Genomic DNA, 19,164 nt, shown 5'->3' with positions numbered 1-19,164 from the left:
ATGGTTTCAGTGGTTATATTTGAAAATAGTGAAAAAATTCTCAAAATGTGCTTTTCTGGTCGAGAAACGTCGATTTTGAAAATGGTATTAAAAATCGAGGTACATTTTTATTTATTGATCAATCGAGATGAAATCACTTTTATTGAGTATTTAGTAGATAATTAAGCTGAATACGGTCAAAAATTTGTCCAGAAAAAAATGCATTCAAAAGTGTACCGAAAAATTCGCAAATTTTTTCTTCAAGATACAAAATCCGTGACAACGATTTCTTCTTGAAAATTGAACTTAAACAGTTTTATGAATGAATATCGTTACATTTGCTTGAATTAAAGCAAAAAGTACAAAAATAATGGTTTCGGTGGTTATATTTGAATATATTGAAAAAATACTCAAAATGTGCTTCTCTGGTCGAGAAACGTCGTTTTCGAAAATGTTATTAAAAATCGAGGTACATTTTTATTTATTGATCAATCGAGATGAAATCACTTTTAATGAGTATTTTGTAGGTAATTAAGCCGAATCCGGTCAAAAATTTGTCCAGAAAAAAATGCATTCAAAAGTGTACCGAAAAAATCTCATGTTTTTTTTCTTCAAGATACAAAATCCGTGACAACGATTTCTTACTGAAAATTCATTTTGAACAGTTTTTTGAATGAATATCGTTACATTTGCTTGAATTAAAGCAAAAAGTACAAAAATAATGGTTTCAGTGGTTATATTTGAAAATAGTGAAAAAATTCTCAAAATGTGCTTTTCTGGTCGAGAAACGTCGATTTTGAAAATGGTATTAAAAATCGAGGTACATTTTTATTTATTGATCAATCGAGATGAAATCACTTTTATTGAGTATTTAGTAGGTAATCAAGCTGAATACGGTCAAAAATTTGTCCAGAAAAAATGCATTCAAAAGTGTACCGAAAAAATCGCATGTTTTTTTTCTTCAAGATACAAAATCCGTGACAACGATTTCTTCTTGAAAATTGAACTTAAACAGTTTTATGAATGAATATCGTTACATTTGCTTGAATTAAAGCAAAAAGTACAAAAATAAGGGTTTCGGTGGTTATATTTGAAAATATTGAAAAAATACTCAAAATGTGCTTCTCTGGTCGAGAAACGACGTTTTCGAAAATGTTATTAAAAATCGAGGTACATTTTTATTTATTGATCAATCGAGATGAAATCACTTTTAATGAGTATTTTGTAGGTAATTAAGCTGAATTCGGTCAAAAATTTGTCCAGAAAAAAATGCATTCAAAAGTGTACCGAAAAAATGGCATGTTTTTTTTTCTTCAAGATACAAAATCCGTGACAACGATTTCTAACTGAAAATTCATTTTGAACAGTTTTTTGAATGAATATCGTTACATTTGCTTGAATTACAGCAAAAAATACAAAAATAATGGTTTCAGTGGTTATATTTGAAAATAGTGAAAAAATTCTCAAAATGTGCTTTTCTGGTCGAGAAACGTCGTTTTCGAAAATGTTATTAAAAATCGAGGTACATTTTTATTTATTGATCAATCGAGATGTAATCACTTTTAATGAGTATTTTGTAGGTAATTAAGCTTAAGTCGGTCAAAAATTTGTACAGAAAAAAATGCATTCAAAAGTGTACCGAAAAAATCGCATGTTTTTTTTCTTCAAGATACAAAATCCGTGACAACGATTTCTTATTGAAAATTGAATTTAAACAGTTTTTTGAATGAATATCGTTACATTTGCTTGAATTAAAGCAAAAAGTACAAAAATAATGGTTTCAGTGGTTATATTTGAAAATACTGAAAAAATACTCAAAATGTGCTTCTCTGGTCGAGAAACGTCGTTTTCGAAAATGTTATTAAAAATCGAGGTACATTTTTATTTATTGATCAATCGAGATGTAATCACTTTTATTGAGTATTTTGTAGGTAATTAAGCTGAATTCGGTCAAAAATTTGTCCAGAAAAAATGCATTCAAAAGTGTACCGAAAAAATCGCATGTTTTTTTTCTTCAAGATACAAAATCCGTGACAACGATTTCTTCTTGAAAATTGAATTTAAACAGTTTTTTGAATGAATATCGTTACATTTGCTTGAATTACAGCAAAAAATACAAAAATAATGGTTTCAGTGGTTATATTTGAAAATAGTGAAAAAATTCTCAAAATGTGCTTTTCTGGTCGAGAAACGTCGATTTTGAAAATGGTATTAAAAATCGAGGTACATTTTTATTTATTGATCAATCGAGATGAAATCACTTTTATTGAGTATTTAGTAGATAATTAAGCTGAATACGGTCAAAAATTTGTCCAGAAAAAAATGCATTCAAAAGTGTACCGAAAAATTCGCAAATTTTTTCTTCAAGATACAAAATCCGTGACAACGATTTCTTCTTGAAAATTGAACTTAAACAGTTTTATGAATGAATATCGTTACATTTGCTTGAATTAAAGCAAAAAGTACAAAAATAATGGTTTCGGTGGTTATATTTGAATATATTGAAAAAATACTCAAAATGTGCTTCTCTGGTCGAGAAACGTCGTTTTCGAAAATGTTATTAAAAATCGAGGTACATTTTTATTTATTGATCAATCGAGATGAAATCACTTTTAATGAGTATTTTGTAGGTAATTAAGCTGAATTCGGTCAAAAATTTGTCAAGAAAAAAATGCATTCAAAAGTGTACCGAAAAAATCGCATTTTTTTTTTCATCAAGATACAAAATCCGTGACTACGATTTCTTACTGAAAATTCATTTTGAACAGTTTTTTGAATGAATATCGTTACATTTGCTTGAATTACAGCAAAAAATACAAAAATAATGGTTTCAGTGGTTATATTTGAAAATAGTGAAAAAATTCTCAATATGTGCTTCTCTGGTCGAGAAACGTCGATTTTGAAAATGGTATTAAAAATCAAGGTACATTTTTATTTATTGATCAATCGAGATGAAATCACTTTTAATGAGTATTTTATAGGTAATTAAGCCGAATTCGGTCAAAAATTTGTCCAGAAAAAAATGCATTCAAAAGTGTACCGAAAAAATCTCATGTTTTTTTTCTTCAAGATACAAAATCCGTGACAACGATTTCTTACTGAAAATTCATTTTGAACAGTTTTTTGAATGAATATCGTTACATTTGCTTGAATTAAAGCAAAAAGTACAAAAATAATGGTTTCAGTGGATATATTTGAAAATAGTGAAAAAATTCTCAAAATGTGCTTTTCTGGTCGAGAAACGTCGATTTTGAAAATGGTATTAAAAATCGAGGTACATTTTTATTTATTGATCAATCGAGATGAAATCACTTTTATTGAGTATTTAGTAGGTAATCAAGCTGAATACGGTCAAAAATTTGTCCAGAAAAAATGCATTCAAAAGTGTACCGAAAAAATCGCATGTTTTTTTTCTTCAAGATACAAAATCCGTGACAACGATTTCTTACTGAAAATTGAATTTGAACAGTTTTTTGAATGAATATCGTTATATTTGCTTGAATTATAGCAAAAAATACAAAAATAATGGTTTCAGTGGTTATATTTGAAAATAGTGAAAAAATTCTCAAAATGTGCTTTTCTGGTCGAGAAACGTCGATTTTGAAAATGGTATTAAAAATCGAGGTACATTTTTATTTATTGATCAATCGAGATGAAATCACTTTTATTGAGTATTTAGTAGATAATTAAGCTGAATACGGTCAAAAATTTGTCCAGAAAAAAATGCATTCAAAAGTGTACCGAAAAATTCGCAAATTTTTTCTTCAAGATACAAAATCCGTGACAACGATTTCTTCTTGAAAATTGAACTTAAACAGTTTTATGAATGAATATCGTTACATTTGCTTGAATTAAAGCAAAAAGTACAAAAATAATGGTTTCGGTGGTTATATTTGAATATATTGAAAAAATACTCAAAATGTGCTTCTCTGGTCGAGAAACGTCGTTTTCGAAAATGTTATTAAAAATCGAGGTACATTTTTATTTATTGATCAATCGAGATGAAATCACTTTTAATGAGTATTTTGTAGGTAATTAAGCTGAATTCGGTCAAAAATTTGTCAAGAAAAAAATGCATTCAAAAGTGTACCGAAAAAATCGCATTTTTTTTTCATCAAGATACAAAATCCGTGACTACGATTTCTTACTGAAAATTCATTTTGAACAGTTTTTTGAATGAATATCGTTACATTTGCTTGAATTACAGCAAAAAATACAAAAATAATGGTTTCAGTGGTTATATTTGAAAATAGTGAAAAAATTCTCAATATGTGCTTCTCTGGTCGAGAAACGTCGATTTTGAAAATGGTATTAAAAATCAAGGTACATTTTTATTTATTGATCAATCGAGATGAAATCACTTTTAATGAGTATTTTATAGGTAATTAAGCCGAATTCGGTCAAAAATTTGTCCAGAAAAAAATGCATTCAAAAGTGTACCGAAAAAATCTCATGTTTTTTTCTTCAAGATACAAAATCCGTGACAACGATTTCTTACTGAAAATTCATTTTGAACAGTTTTTTGAATGAATATCGTTACATTTGCTTGAATTAAAGCAAAAAGTACAAAAATAATGGTTTCAGTGGTTATATTTGAAAATATTGAAAAAATACTCAAAATGTGCTTTTCAGGTCGAGAAACGTCGATTTTGAAAATGGTATTAAAAATCGAGGTACGTTTTTATTTATTGATCAATCGAGATGTAATCACTTTTAATGAGTATTTTGTAGGTAATTAAGCTGAATTCGGTCAAAATTTGTCCAGAAAAAAATGCATTCAAAAGTGTACCGAAAAAATCGCATGTTTTTTTTCTTCAAGATACAAAATCCGTGACAACGATTTCTTACTGAAAATTGAATTTGAACAGTTTTTTGAATGAATATCGTTATATTTGCTTGAATTATAGCAAAAAATACAAAAATAATGGTTTCAGTGGTTATATTTGAAAATAGTGAAAAAATTCTCAAAATGTGCTTTTCTGGTCGAGAAACGTCGATTTTGAAAATGGTATTAAAAATCGAGGTACATTTTTATTTATTGATCAATCGAGATGAAATCACTTTTATTGAGTATTTAGTAGATAATTAAGCTGAATACGGTCAAAAATTTGTCCAGAAAAAAATGCATTCAAAAGTGTACCGAAAAATTCGCAAATTTTTTCTTCAAGATACAAAATCCGTGACAACGATTTCTTCTTGAAAATTGAACTTAAACAGTTTTATGAATGAATATCGTTACATTTGCTTGAATTAAAGCAAAAAGTACAAAAATAATGGTTTCGGTGGTTATATTTGAATATATTGAAAAAATACTCAAAATGTGCTTCTCTGGTCGAGAAACGTCGTTTTCGAAAATGTTATTAAAAATCGAGGTACATTTTTATTTATTGATCAATCGAGATGAAATCACTTTTAATGAGTATTTTGTAGGTAATTAAGCTGAATTCGGTCAAAAATTTGTCAAGAAAAAAATGCATTCAAAAGTGTACCGAAAAAATCGCATTTTTTTTTCATCAAGATACAAAATCCGTGACTACGATTTCTTACTGAAAATTCATTTTGAACAGTTTTTTGAATGAATATCGTTACATTTGCTTGAATTACAGCAAAAAATACAAAAATAATGGTTTCAGTGGTTATATTTGAAAATAGTGAAAAAATTCTCAATATGTGCTTCTCTGGTCGAGAAACGTCGATTTTGAAAATGGTATTAAAAATCAAGGTACATTTTTATTTATTGATCAATCGAGATGAAATCACTTTTAATGAGTATTTTATAGGTAATTAAGCCGAATTCGGTCAAAAATTTGTCCAGAAAAAAATGCATTCAAAAGTGTACCGAAAAAATCTCATGTTTTTTTCTTCAAGATACAAAATCCGTGACAACGATTTCTTACTGAAAATTCATTTTGAACAGTTTTTTGAATGAATATCGTTACATTTGCTTGAATTAAAGCAAAAAGTACAAAAATAATGGTTTCAGTGGTTATATTTGAAAATATTGAAAAAATACTCAAAATGTGCTTTTCAGGTCGAGAAACGTCGATTTTGAAAATGGTATTAAAAATCGAGGTACGTTTTTATTTATTGATCAATCGAGATGTAATCACTTTTAATGAGTATTTTGTAGGTAATTAAGCTGAATTCGGTCAAAATTTGTCCAGAAAAAAATGCATTCAAAAGTGTACCGAAAAATCGCATGTTTTTTTCTTCAAGATACAAAATCCGTGACAACGATTTTTTACTGAAAATTGAATTTGAACAGTTTTTTGAATGAATATCGTTATGTTTGCTTGAACTATAGCAAAAAATACAAAAATAATGGTTTCAGTGGTTATATTTGAAAATAGTGAAAAAATTCTCAAAATGTGCTTTTCTGGTCGAGAAACGTCGTTTTCGAAAATGTTATTAAAAATCGAGGTACATTTTTATTTATTGATCAATCGAGATGTAATCACTTTTAATGAGTATTTTGTAGGTAATTAAGCTGAATACGGTCAAAAATTTGTCCAGAAAAAATGCATTCAAAAGTGTACCGAAAAAATCTCATGTTTTTTTTCTTCAAGATACAAAATCCGTGACAACGATTTTTTACTGAAAATTGAATTTGAACAGTTTTTTGAATGAATATCGTTATGTTTGCTTGAACTATAGCAAAAAATACAAAAATAATGGTTTCAGTGGTTATATTTGAAAATAGTGAAAAAATTCTCAAAATGTGCTTTTCTGGTCGAGAAACGTCGTTTTCGAAAATGTTATTAAAAATCGAGGTACATTTTTATTTATTGATCAATCGAGATGTAATCACTTTTAATGAGTATTTTGTAGGTAATTAAGCTGAATACGGTCAAAAATTTGTCCAGAAAAAATGCATTCAAAAGTGTACCGAAAAAATCTCATGTTTTTTTTCTTCAAGATACAAAATCCGTGACAACGATTTCTTACTGAAAATTCATTTTGAACAGTTTTTTGAATGAATATCGTTACATTTGCTTGAATTAAAGCAAAAAGTACAAAAATAATGGTTTCAGTGGTTATATTTGAAAATATTGAAAAAATACTCAAAATGTGCTTTTCAGGTCGAGAAACGTCGATTTTGAAAATGGTATTAAAAATCGAGGTACGTTTTTATTTATTGATCAATCGAGATGTAATCACTTTTAATGAGTATTTTGTAGGTAATTAAGCTGAATTCGGTCAAAATTTGTCCAGAAAAAAATGCATTCAAAAGTGTACCGAAAAATCGCATGTTTTTTTTCTTCAAGATACAAAATCCGTGACAACGATTTTTTACTGAAAATTGAATTTGAACAGTTTTTTGAATGAATATCGTTATGTTTGCTTGAACTATAGCAAAAAATACAAAAATAATGGTTTCAGTGGTTATATTTGAAAATAGTGAAAAAATTCTCAAAATGTGCTTTTCTGGTCGAGAAACGTCGTTTTCGAAAATGTTATTAAAAATCGAGGTACATTTTTATTTATTGATCAATCGAGATGTAATCACTTTTAATGAGTATTTTGTAGGTAATTAAGCTGAATACGGTCAAAAATTTGTCCAGAAAAAATGCATTCAAAAGTGTACCGAAAAAATCTCATGTTTTTTTTCTTCAAGATACAAAATGCGTGACAACGATTTCTTACTGAAAATTCATTTTGAACAGTTTTTTGAATGAATATCGTTACATTTGCTTGAATTAAAGCAAAAAGTACAAAAATAATGGTTTCAGTGGTTATATTTGAAAATATTGAAAAAATACTCAAAATGTGCTTTTCAGGTCGAGAAACGTCGATTTTGAAAATGGTATTAAAAATCGAGGTACGTTTTTATTTATTGATCAATCGAGATGTAATCACTTTTAATGAGTATTTTGTAGGTAATTAAGCTGAATTCGGTCAAAATTTGTCCAGAAAAAAATGCATTCAAAAGTGTACCGAAAAATCGCATGTTTTTTTTCTTCAAGATACAAAATCCGTGACAACGATTTTTTACTGAAAATTGAATTTGAACAGTTTTTTGAATGAATATCGTTATGTTTGCTTGAACTATAGCAAAAAATACAAAAATAATGGTTTCAGTGGTTATATTTGAAAATAGTGAAAAAATTCTCAAAATGTGCTTTTCTGGTCGAGAAACGTCGTTTTCGAAAATGTTATTAAAAATCGAGGTACATTTTTATTTATTGATCAATCGAGATGTAATCACTTTTAATGAGTATTTTGTAGGTAATTAAGCTGAATACGGTCAAAAATTTGTCCAGAAAAAATGCATTCAAAAGTGTACCGAAAAAATCGCATGTTTTTTTTCTTCAAGATACAAAATCCGTGACAACGATTTTTTACTGAAAATTCAATTTGAACAGTTTTTTGAATGAATATCGTTACATTTGCTTGAATTACAGCAAAAAATACAAAAATAATGGTTTCAGTGGTTATATTTGAAAATAGTGAAAAAATTCTCAAAATGTGCTTTTCTGGTCGAGAAACGTCGATTTTGAAAAAGGTACTAAAAATCGAGGTACATTTTTATTTATTGATCAATCGAGATGAAATCACTTTTAATGAGTATTTTATAGGTAATTAAGCTTAAGTCGGTCAAAAATTTGTCCAGAAAAAAATGCATTCAAAATTGTACCGAAAAAATCGCATGTTTTTTTCTTAAAGATACAAAATCCGTGACAACGATTTCTTCTTGATAATTGAAATTAAACAGTTTTTTGAATGAATATCGTTACATTTGCTTGAATTAAAGCAAAAAGTACAAATATAATGGTTTCAGTGGTTAAATTTGAAAATATTGAAAAAATACTCAAATTGTGCTTCTCTGGTCGAGAAACGTCGTTTTCGAAAATGTTATTAAAAATCGAGGTACATTTTTATTTATTGATCAATCGAGATGAAATCACTTTTAATGAGTATTATGTAGGTAATTAAGCTGAATTCGGTCAAAAATTTGTCCAGAAAAAAATGCATTCAAAAGTGTACCGAAAAAATCGCATGTTTTTATTCTTCAAGATACAAAATCCGTGACAACGATTTCTTACTGAAAATTCATTTTGAACAGTTTTTTGAATGAATATCGTTACATTTGCTTGAATTACAGCAAAAAATACAAAAATAATGGTTTCAGTGGTTATATTTTCTGGACAAATTTTTGACCGAATTCGGCTTAATTACCTATAAGATACTCATTAAAAATGATTTCATCTCGATTGATCAATAAATAAAAATGTACCTTGATTTTTAATACCATTTTCAAAATCGACGTTTCTCGACCAGAGAAGCACATTTTGAGAATTTTTTCACTATTTTCAAATATAACCACTGAAACCATTATTTTTGTATTTTTTGCTGTAATTCAAGCAAATGTAACGATATTCATTCAAAAAATTGTTCAAAATGAATTTTCCGTAAGAAATCGTTGTCACGGATTTTGTATCTTGAATAAAAAAAACATGCGATTTTTTCGGTACACTTTTGAATGCATTTTTTTATGGACAAATTTTTGACCGAATTCAGCTTCTATTACCTACAAAATACTCATTAAAAGTGATTTCATCTCGATTGATCAATAAATAAAAATGTACCTCGATTTTTAATAACATTTTCGAAAACGACGTTTCTCGACCAGAGAAGCACATTGTGAGTATTTTTTCAATATTTTCAAATATAACCACTGAAACCATTATTTTTGTACTTTTTGCTTTAATTCAAGCAAATGTAACGACATTCATTCAAAAAACTGTTTAAATTCAATTTTCAATAAGAAATCGTTGTCACGGATTTTGTATCTTGAAGAAAAAAACATGCGATTTTTTCGGTACAGTTTTGAATGCATTTTTTTCAGTGTGATATGGCCGTTGCCAAGAGTGCTAGTTAATAATTCGAATTTAAATTAAGTGAGACAAATTAACCTTCATCTTTTTAAAACAATAACAAAAAGAAAATAAGTTTGCTTTTTTCATATCTATTGGAATTTAAAAGAGAAAAAAAAGTGAAAAAGCTAACGGCACGCAGTGTTCCTAAGTGGTCTCCCTCCCAAGTACTAACTGCGCCCGACACTGCTTAACTTCCGTGATCGGACGAGAAACGGTGTATTCAGCGTGATATGGCCGTTGCCGAGAGTGCTAGTTAATAATTTGAATTTATTTAACCTTCATCTTTATAAAACTATAACAAAAAGAAGATATGTTTGCTTTTTTCATATCTGGTGGAATTTTAAAGAGAAAAAAAAATGGAAAAAGCCAACGGCACGCTGTGTTACCAAGTACTGACTCCGCTCGACGCTGCTTAACTATGGTGATCGGACGAGGAACGGTGTTTTCAGTGTGATATGGCCGTTGGCAAGAGTGCTAGTTAATAATTCGAATTTAAATTAAGTGAAACAAATTAACCTTCATCTTTTTAAAACAATAACAAAAAGAAAATATGCTTGCTTTTTTCATATCTATTGGAATTTAAAAGACAAAAAAAAGTGAAAAAGCTAACGGCACGCAGTGTTCCTAAGTGGTCTCCCTCCCAAGTACTGACTGCGCCCGACGCTGCTTAACTTCGGTGATCGGACAAGAAACGGTGTTTTCAGCGCGATATGGCCGTTTCCGAGAGTGCTAGTTAATAATTTGAATTTTTTAACCTTCATCTTTATAAACAATAACAAAAAGAAGATATGTTTGCTTTTTTCATATCTGGTGGAATTTTAAAGAGGAAACAAAAAGGAAAAAGCCAACGGCACGCTGTGTTACCAAGTACTGACTGCGCTCGACGCTGCTTAACTATGGTGATCGGACGAGAAACGGTGTTTTCAGTGTGATATGGCCGTTGCCAAGAGTGCTAGTTAATAATTCGAATTTAAATTAAGTGAGACAAATTAACCTTCATCTTTTTAAAACAATAACAAAAAGAAAATAAGTTTGCTTTTTTCATATCTATTGGAATTTAAAAGAGAAAAAAAAAGTGAAAAAGCTAACGGCACGCAGTGTTCCTAAGTGGTCTTCCTCCCAAGTACTGACTGCGCCCGACGCTGCTTAACTTCGGTGATCGGACGAGAAACGGTGTATTCAGCGTGATATGGCCGTTGCCGAGAGTGCTATTTAATAATTTGAATTTATTTAACCTTCATCTTTATTAAACTATAACAAAAAGAAGATATGTTTGCTTTTTCATATCTGGTGGAATTTAAAAGAGGAAACAAAAAGGAAAAAGCCAACGGCACGCAGTGTTCCCAAGCACTGACTGCGTTCGACGCTGCTTAACTTCGGTGATCGGACGAGAACCGGGGTTTTCAGCGTGATATGGCCGTTGCCAAGAGTGCTAGTTAATAATTCGAATTTAAATTAAGTGAAACAAATTAACCTTCATCTTTTTAAAACTATAACAAAAAGAAAATATGTTTGCTTTTTTCATATCTATTGGAATTTAAAGACAAAAAAAAGTGAAAAAGCTAACGGCACGCAGTGTTCCTAAGTGGTCTCCCTCCCAAGTACTGACTGCGCCCGACGCTGCTTAACTTCGGTGATCGGAAAAGAAACGGTGTTTTCAGCGCGATATGGCCGTTGCCGAGAGTGCTAGTTAATAATTTGAATTTTTTAACCTTCATCTTTATAAAACAATAACAAAAAGAAGATATGTTTGCTTTTTTCATATCTGGTGGAATTTTAAAGAGGAAACAAAAAGGAAAAAGGCAACGGCACGCTGTGTTACCAAGTACTGACTGCGCTCGACGCTGCTTTACTATGGTGATCGGACGAGAAACGGTGTTTTCAGCGTGATATGGCCGTTGCCGAGAGTGCTAGTTAATAATTTCAATTTATTTAACCTTCATCCTTATAAAACAATAACAAAAAGAAGATATGTTTGCTTTTTTCATATCTGGTGGAATTTTAAAGAGGAAACAAAAAGGAAAAAGCCAACGGCACGCTGTGTTACCAAGTACTGACTGCGCTCGACGCTGCTTAACTATGGTGATCGGACGAGAAACGGTGTTTTCAGTGTGATATGGCCGTTGCCAAGAGTGCTAGTTAATAATTCGAATTTAAATTAAGTGAGACAAATTAACCTTCATCTTTTTAAAACAATAACAAAAAGAAAATAAGTTTGCTTTTTTCATATCTATTGGAATTTAAAAGAGAAAAAAAAAGTGAAAAAGCTATAGGCACGCAGTGTTCCTAAGTGGTCTCCCTCCCAAGTACTGACTGCGCCCGACGCTGCTTAACTTCGGTGATCGGACGAGAAACGGTGTATTCAGCGTGATATGGCCGTTGCCGAGAGTGCTTGTTAATAATTTGAATTTATTTAACCTTCATCTTTATAAAACTATAACAAAAAGAAGATATGTTTGCTTTTTTCATATCTGGTGGAATTTTAAAGAGGAAAAAAAAATGGAAAAAGCCAACGGCACGCTGTGTTACCAAGTACTGACTGCGCTCGACGCTGCTTAGCTATGGTGATCGGACGAGAAAAGGTGTTTTCAGTGTGATATGGCCGTTGCCAAGAGTGCTAGTTAATAATTCGAATTTAAATTAAATGAGACAAATTAACCTTCATCTTTTTAAAACAATAACAAAAAGAAAATAAGTTTGCTTTTTTCATATCTATAGGAATTTAAAAGAGAAAAAAAAGTGAAAAAGCTAACGGCACGCAGTGTTCCTAAGTGGTCTCCCTCCCAAGTACTAACTGCGCCCGACGCTGCTTAACTTCCGTGATCGGACGAGAAACGGTGTATTCAGCGTGATATGGCCGTTGCCGAGAGTGCTAGTTAATAATTTGAATTTATTTAACCTTCATCTTTATTAAACTATAACAAAAAGAAGATATGTTTGCTTTTTCATATCTGGTGGAATTTAAAAGAGGAAACAAAAAGGAAAAAGCCAACGGCACGCAGTGTTCCCAAGCACTGACTGCGCTCGACGTTGCTTAACTTCGGTGATCGGACGAGAACCGGGGTTTTCAGCGTGATATGGCCGTTGCCAAGAGTGCTAGTTAATAATTCGAATTTAAATTAAGTGAAACAAATTAACCTTCATCTTTTTAAAACTATAACAAAAAGAAAATATGTTTGCTTTTTTCATATCTATTGGAATTTAAAGACAAAAAAAAGTGAAAAAGCTAACGGCACGCAGTGTTCCTAAGTGGTCTCCCTCCCAAGTACTGACTGCGCCCGACGCTGCTTAACTTCGGTGATCGGAAAAGAAACGGTGTTTTCAGCGCGATATGGCCGTTGCCGAGAGTGCTAGTTAATAATTTGAATTTATTTAACCTTCATCCTTATAAAACAATAACAAAAAGAAGATATGTTTGCTTTTTTCATATCTGGTGGAATTTTAAAGAGGAAACAAAAAGGAAAAAGCCAACGGCACGCTGTGTTACCAAGTACTGACTGCGCTCGACGCTGCTTAACTATGGTGATCGGACGAGAAACGGTGTTTTCAGTGTGATATGGCCGTTGCCAAGAGTGCTAGTTAATAATTCGAATTTAAATTAAGTGAGACAAATTAACCTTCATCTTTTTAAAACAATAACAAAAAGAAAATAAGTTTGCTTTTTTCATATCTATTGGAATTTAAAAGAGAAAAAAAAAGTGAAAAAGCTAACGGCACGCAGTGTTCCTAAGTGGTCTCCCTCCCAAGTACTAACTGCGCCCGACGCTGCTTAACTTCGGTGATCGGACGAGAAACGGTGTATTCAGCGTGATATGGCCGTTGCCGAGAGTGCTAGTTAATAATTTGAATTTATTTAACCTTCATCTTTATAAAACTATAACAAAAAGAAGATATGTTTGCTTTTTTCATATCTGGTGGAATTTTAAAGAGGAAAAAAAATGGAAAAAGCCAACGGCACGCTGTGTTACCAAGTACTGACTGCGCTCGACGCTGCTTAACTATGGTGATCGGACGAGAAACGGTGTTTTCAGTGTGATATGGCCGTTGCCAAGAGTGCTAGTTAATAATTCGAATTTAAATTAAGTGAGACAAATTAACCTTCATCTTTTTAAAACAATAACAAAAAGAAAATAAGTTTGCTTTTTTCATATCTATTGGAATTTAAAAGGGAAAAAAAAGTGAAAAAGCTAACGGCACGCAGTGTTCCTAAGTGGTCTCCCTCCCAAGTACTGACTGCGCCCGACGCTGCTTAACTTCGGTGATCGGAAAAGAAACGGTGTTTTCAGCGCGATATGGCCGTTGCCGAGAGTGCTAGTTAATAATTTGAATTTTTTAACCTTCATCTTTATAAAACAATAACAAAAAGAAGATATGTTTGCTTTTTTCATATCTGGTGGAATTTTAAAGAGGAAACAAAAAGGAAAAAGCCAACGGCACGCTGTGTTACCAAGTACTGACTGCGCCCGACGCTGCTTAACTTCGGTGATCGGAAAAGAAACGGTGTTTTCAGCGCGATATGGCCGTTGCCGAGAGTGCTAGTTAATAATTTGAATTTATTTAACCTTCATCCTTATAAAACAATAACAAAAAGAAGATATGTTTGCTTTTTTCATATCTGGTGGAATTTTAAAGAGGAAACAAAAAGGAAAAAGCCAACGGCACGCTGTGTTACCAAGTACTGACTGCGCTCGACGCTGCTTAACTATGGTGATCGGACGAGAAACGGTGTTTTCAGTGTGATATGGCCGTTGCCAAGAGTGCTAGTTAATAATTCGAATTTAAATTAAGTGAGACAAATTAACCTTCATCTTTTTAAAACAATAACAAAAAGAAAATAAGTTTGCTTTTTTCATATCTATTGGAATTTAAAAGAGAAAAAAAAAGTGAAAAAGCTAACGGCACGCAGTGTTCCTAAGTGGTCTCCCTCCCAAGTACTGACTGCGCCCGACGCTGCTTAACTTCGGTGATCGGACGAGAAACGGTGTATTCAGCGTGATATGGCCGTTGCCGAGAGTGCTAGTTAATAATTTGAATTTATTTAACCTTCATCTTTATAAAACTATAACAAAAAGAAGATATGTTTGCTTTTTTCATATCTGGTGGAATTTTAAAGAGGAAAAAAATGGAAAAAGCCAACGGCACGCTGTGTTACCAAGTACTGACTGCGCTCGACGCTGCTTAACTATGGTGATCGGACGAGAAACGGTGTTTTCAGTGTGATATGGCCGTTGCCAAGAGTGCTAGTTAATAATTCGAATTTAAATTAAGTGAGACAAATTAACCTTCATCTTTTTAAAACAATAACAAAAAGAAAATAAGTTTGCTTTTTTCATATCTATTGGAATTTAAAAGAGAAAAAAAAGTGAAAAAGCTAACGGCACGCAGTGTTCCTAAGTGGTCTCCCTCCCAAGTACTAACTGCGCCCGACGCTGCTTAACTTCCGTGATCGGACGAGAAACGGTGTATTCAGCGTGAATGGCCGTTGCCGAGAGTGCTAGTTAATAATTTGAATTTATTTAACCTTCATCTTTATTAAACTATAACAAAAAGAAGATATGTTTGCTTTTTCATATCTGGTGGAATTTAAAAGAGGAAACAAAAAGGAAAAAGCCAACGGCACGCAGTGTTCCCAAGCACTGACTGCGCTCGACGCTGCTTAACTTCGGTGATCGGACCAGAACCGGGGTTTTCAGCGTGATATGGCCGTTGCCAAGAGTGCTAGTTAATAATTCGAATTTAAATTAAGTGAAACAAATTAACCTTCATCTTTTTAAAACTATAACAAAAAGAAAATATGTTTGCTTTTTTCATATCTATTGGAATTTAAAGACAAAAAAAAGTGAAAAAGCTAACGGCACGCAGTGTTCCTAAGTGGTCTCCCTCCCAAGTACTGACTGCGCCCGACGCTGCTTAACTTCGGTGATCGGAAAAGAAACGGTGTTTTCAGCGCGATATGGCCGTTGCCGAGAGTGCTAGTTAATAATTTGAATTTATTTAACCTTCATCCTTTTAAAACAATAACAAAAAGAAGATATGTTTGCTTTTTTCATATCTGGTGGAATTTTAAAGAGGAAACAAAAAGGAAAAAGCCAACGGCACGCTGTGTTACCAAGTACTGACTGCGCTCGACGCTGCTTAACTATGGTGATCGGACGAGAAACGGTGTTTTCAGTGTGATATGGCCGTTGCCAAGAGTGCTAGTTAATAATTCGAATTTAAATTAAGTGAGACAAATTAACCTTCATCTTTTTAAAACAATAACAAAAAGAAAATAAGTTTGCTTTTTTCATATCTATTGGAATTTAAAAGAGAAAAAAAAAGTGAAAAAGCTAACGGCACGCAGTGTTCCTAAGTGGTCTCCCTCCCAAGTACTGACTGCGCCCGACGCTGCTTAACTTCGGTGATCGGACGAGAAACGGTGTATTCAGCGTGATATGGCCGTTGCCGAGAGTGCTAGTTAATAATTTGAATTTATTTAACCTTCATCTTTATAAAACTATAACAAAAAGAAGATATGTTTGCTTTTTTCATATCTGGTGGAATTTTAAAGAGGAAAAAAAATGGAAAAAGCCAACGGCACGCTGTGTTACCAAGTACTGACTGCGCTCGACGCTGCTTAACTATGGTGATCGGACGAGAAACGGTGTTTTCAGTGTGATATGGCCGTTGCCAAGAGTGCTAGTTAATAATTCGAATTTAAATTAAGTGAGACAAATTAACCTTCATCTTTTTAAAACAATAACAAAAAGAAAATAAGTTTGCTTTTTTCATATCTATTGGAATTTAAAAGGGAAAAAAAAGTGAAAAAGCTAACGGCACGCAGTGTTCCTAAGTGGTCTCCCTCCCAAGTACTAACTGCGCCCGACGCTGCTTAACTTCCGTGATCGGACGAGAAACGGTGTATTCAGCGTGATATGGCCGTTGCCGAGAGTGCTAGTTAATAATTTGAATTTATTTAACCTTCATCTTTATTAAACTATAACAAAAAGAAGATATGTTTGCTTTTTCATATCTGGTGGAATTTAAAAGAGGAAACAAAAAGGAAAAAGCCAACGGCACGCAGTGTTCCCAAGCACTGACTGCGCTCGACGTTGCTTAACTTCGGTGATCGGACGAGAACCGGGGTTTTCAGCGTGATATGGCCGTTGCCAAGAGTGCTAGTTAATAATTCGAATTTAAATTAAGTGAAACAAATTAACCTTCATCTTTTTAAAACTATAACAAAAAGAAAATATGTTTGCTTTTTTCATATCTATTGGAATTTAAAGACAAAAAAAAGTGAAAAAGCTAACGGCACGCAGTGTTCCTAAGTGGTCTCCCTCCCAAGTACTGACTGCGCCCGACGCTGCTTAACTTCGGTGATCGGAAAAGAAACGGTGTTTTCAGCGCGATATGGCCGTTGCCGAGAGTGCTAGTTAATAATTTGAATTTTTTAACCTTCATCTTTATAAAACAATAACAAAAAGAAGATATGTTTGCTTTTTTCATATCTGGTGGAATTTTAAAGAGGAAACAAAAAGGAAAAAGCCAACGGCACGCTGTGTTACCAAGTACTGACTGCGCTCGACGCTGCTTAACTATGGTGATCGGACGAGAAACGGTGTTTTCAGTGTGATATGGCCGTTGCCAAGAGTGCTAGTTAATAATTCGAATTTAAATTAAGTGAGACAAATTAACCTTCATCTTTTTAAAACAATAACAAAAAGAAAATAAGTTTGCTTTTTTCATATCTATTGGAATTTAAAAGAGAAAAAAAAAGTGAAAAAGCTAACGGCACGCAGTGTTCCTAAGTGGTTTCCCTCCCAAGTACTGACTGCGCCCGACGCTGCTTAACTTCGGTGATCGGACGAGAAACGGTGTATTCAGCGTGATATGGCCGTTGCCGAGAGTGCTAGTTAATAATTTGAATTTATTTAACCTTCATCTTTATAAAACTATAACAAAAAGAAGATATGTTTGCTTTTTTCATATCTGGTGGAATTTTAAAGAGGAAACAAAAAGGAAAAAGCCAACGGCACGCTGTGTTACCAAGTACTGACTGCGCCCGACGCTGCTTAACTTCGGTGATCGGAAAAGAAACGGTGTTTTCAGCGCGATATGGCCGTTGCCGAGAGTGCTAGTTAATAATTTGAATTTATTTAACCTTCATCCTTATAAAACAATAACAAAAAGAAGATATGTTTGCTTTTTTCATATCTGGTGGAATTTTAAAGAGGAAACAAAAAGGAAAAAGCCAACGGCACGCTGTGTTACCAAGTACTGACTGCGCTCGACGCTGCTTAACTATGGTGATCGGACGAGAAACGGTGTTTTCAGTGTGATATGGCCGTTGCCAAGAGTGCTAGTTAATAATTCGAATTTAAATTAAGTGAGACAAATTAACCTTCATCTTTTTAAAACAATAACAAAAAGAAAATAAGTTTGCTTTTTTCATATCTATTGGAATTTAAAAGAGAAGAAAAAAGTGAAAAAGCTAACGGCACGCAGTGTTCCTAAGTGGTCTCCCTCCCAAGTACTGACTGCGCCCGACGCTGCTTAACTTCGGTGATCGGACGAGAAACGGTGTATTCAGCGTGATATGGCCGTTGCCGAGAGTGCTAGTTAATAATTTGAATTTATTTAACCTTCATCTTTATAAAACTATAACAAAAAGAAGATATGTTTGCTTTTTTCATATCTGGTGGAATTTTAAAGAGGAAAAAAATGGAAAAAGCCAACGGCACGCTGTGTTACCAAGTACTGACTGCGCTCGACGCTGCTTAACTATGGTGATCGGACGAGAAACGGTGTTTTCAGTGTGATATGGCCGTTGCCAAGAGTGCTAGTTAATAATTCGAATTTAAATTAAGTGAGACAAATTAACCTTCATCTTTTTAAAACAATAACAAAAAGAAAATAAGTTTGCTTTTTTCATATCTATTGGAATTTAAAAGGGAAAAAAAAGTGAAAAAGCTAACGGCACGCAGTGTTCCTAAGTGGTCTCCCTCCCAAGTACTAACTGCGCCCGACGCTGCTTAACTTCCGTGATCGGACGAGAAACGGTGTATTCAGCGTGATATGGCCGTTGCCGAGAGTGCTAGTTAATAATTTGAATTTATTTAACCTTCATCTTTATTAAACTATAACAAAAAGAAGATATGTTTGCTTTTTCATATCTGGTGGAATTTAAAAGAGGAAACAAAAAGGAAAAAGCCAACGGCACGCAGTGTTCCCAAGCACTGACTGCGCTCGACGTTGCTTAACTTCGGTGATCGGACGAGAACCGGGGTTTTCAGCGTGATATGGCCGTTGCCAAGAGTGCTAGTTA

General features: G+C 32.7%; 19 pseudogenes; all 19 read right to left on the bottom strand.

Moving 5' to 3' along the window:
• Positions 1–9,980: 9,980 nt before the first annotated feature.
• LOC149631289 (5S ribosomal RNA) lies at positions 9,981–10,099 on the bottom strand (annotated as a pseudogene).
• A 361-nt stretch (positions 10,100–10,460) lies between these two features.
• On the bottom strand, positions 10,461–10,579 carry LOC149631288 (5S ribosomal RNA; annotated as a pseudogene).
• Positions 10,580–10,939: 360 nt separating this feature from the next.
• LOC149631287 (5S ribosomal RNA) lies at positions 10,940–11,058 on the bottom strand (annotated as a pseudogene).
• A 121-nt stretch (positions 11,059–11,179) lies between these two features.
• On the bottom strand, positions 11,180–11,282 carry LOC149631286 (5S ribosomal RNA; annotated as a pseudogene).
• A 135-nt stretch (positions 11,283–11,417) lies between these two features.
• On the bottom strand, positions 11,418–11,536 carry LOC149631285 (5S ribosomal RNA; annotated as a pseudogene).
• Positions 11,537–12,121: 585 nt separating this feature from the next.
• Positions 12,122–12,241, bottom strand: LOC149631284 (5S ribosomal RNA; annotated as a pseudogene).
• A 362-nt stretch (positions 12,242–12,603) lies between these two features.
• Positions 12,604–12,722, bottom strand: LOC149631283 (5S ribosomal RNA; annotated as a pseudogene).
• A 359-nt stretch (positions 12,723–13,081) lies between these two features.
• On the bottom strand, positions 13,082–13,200 carry LOC149631282 (5S ribosomal RNA; annotated as a pseudogene).
• A 362-nt stretch (positions 13,201–13,562) lies between these two features.
• LOC149631281 (5S ribosomal RNA) lies at positions 13,563–13,681 on the bottom strand (annotated as a pseudogene).
• Positions 13,682–14,042: 361 nt separating this feature from the next.
• On the bottom strand, positions 14,043–14,161 carry LOC149631280 (5S ribosomal RNA; annotated as a pseudogene).
• Positions 14,162–14,747: 586 nt separating this feature from the next.
• On the bottom strand, positions 14,748–14,866 carry LOC149631279 (5S ribosomal RNA; annotated as a pseudogene).
• A 360-nt stretch (positions 14,867–15,226) lies between these two features.
• Positions 15,227–15,344, bottom strand: LOC149631278 (5S ribosomal RNA; annotated as a pseudogene).
• Positions 15,345–15,703: 359 nt separating this feature from the next.
• Positions 15,704–15,822, bottom strand: LOC149631277 (5S ribosomal RNA; annotated as a pseudogene).
• A 362-nt stretch (positions 15,823–16,184) lies between these two features.
• On the bottom strand, positions 16,185–16,303 carry LOC149631276 (5S ribosomal RNA; annotated as a pseudogene).
• A 361-nt stretch (positions 16,304–16,664) lies between these two features.
• Positions 16,665–16,783, bottom strand: LOC149631275 (5S ribosomal RNA; annotated as a pseudogene).
• A 359-nt stretch (positions 16,784–17,142) lies between these two features.
• On the bottom strand, positions 17,143–17,261 carry LOC149631274 (5S ribosomal RNA; annotated as a pseudogene).
• A 361-nt stretch (positions 17,262–17,622) lies between these two features.
• LOC149631273 (5S ribosomal RNA) lies at positions 17,623–17,741 on the bottom strand (annotated as a pseudogene).
• Positions 17,742–18,328: 587 nt separating this feature from the next.
• LOC149631272 (5S ribosomal RNA) lies at positions 18,329–18,447 on the bottom strand (annotated as a pseudogene).
• A 360-nt stretch (positions 18,448–18,807) lies between these two features.
• LOC149631271 (5S ribosomal RNA) lies at positions 18,808–18,926 on the bottom strand (annotated as a pseudogene).
• Positions 18,927–19,164: the final 238 nt, after the last annotated feature.

The sequence above is a fragment of the Phalangium opilio genome, unplaced genomic scaffold, assembly GCF_054372755.1.
Source record: "Phalangium opilio isolate 3A_F unplaced genomic scaffold, DU_Popi_V2 ptg000101l_1, whole genome shotgun sequence".
Lineage (NCBI taxonomy): Eukaryota > Metazoa > Arthropoda > Arachnida > Opiliones > Phalangiidae > Phalangium > Phalangium opilio.
The sequence above is the reverse complement of the archived record's forward strand: the minus strand, read 5'-3'. Positions and strand labels throughout refer to the sequence as shown.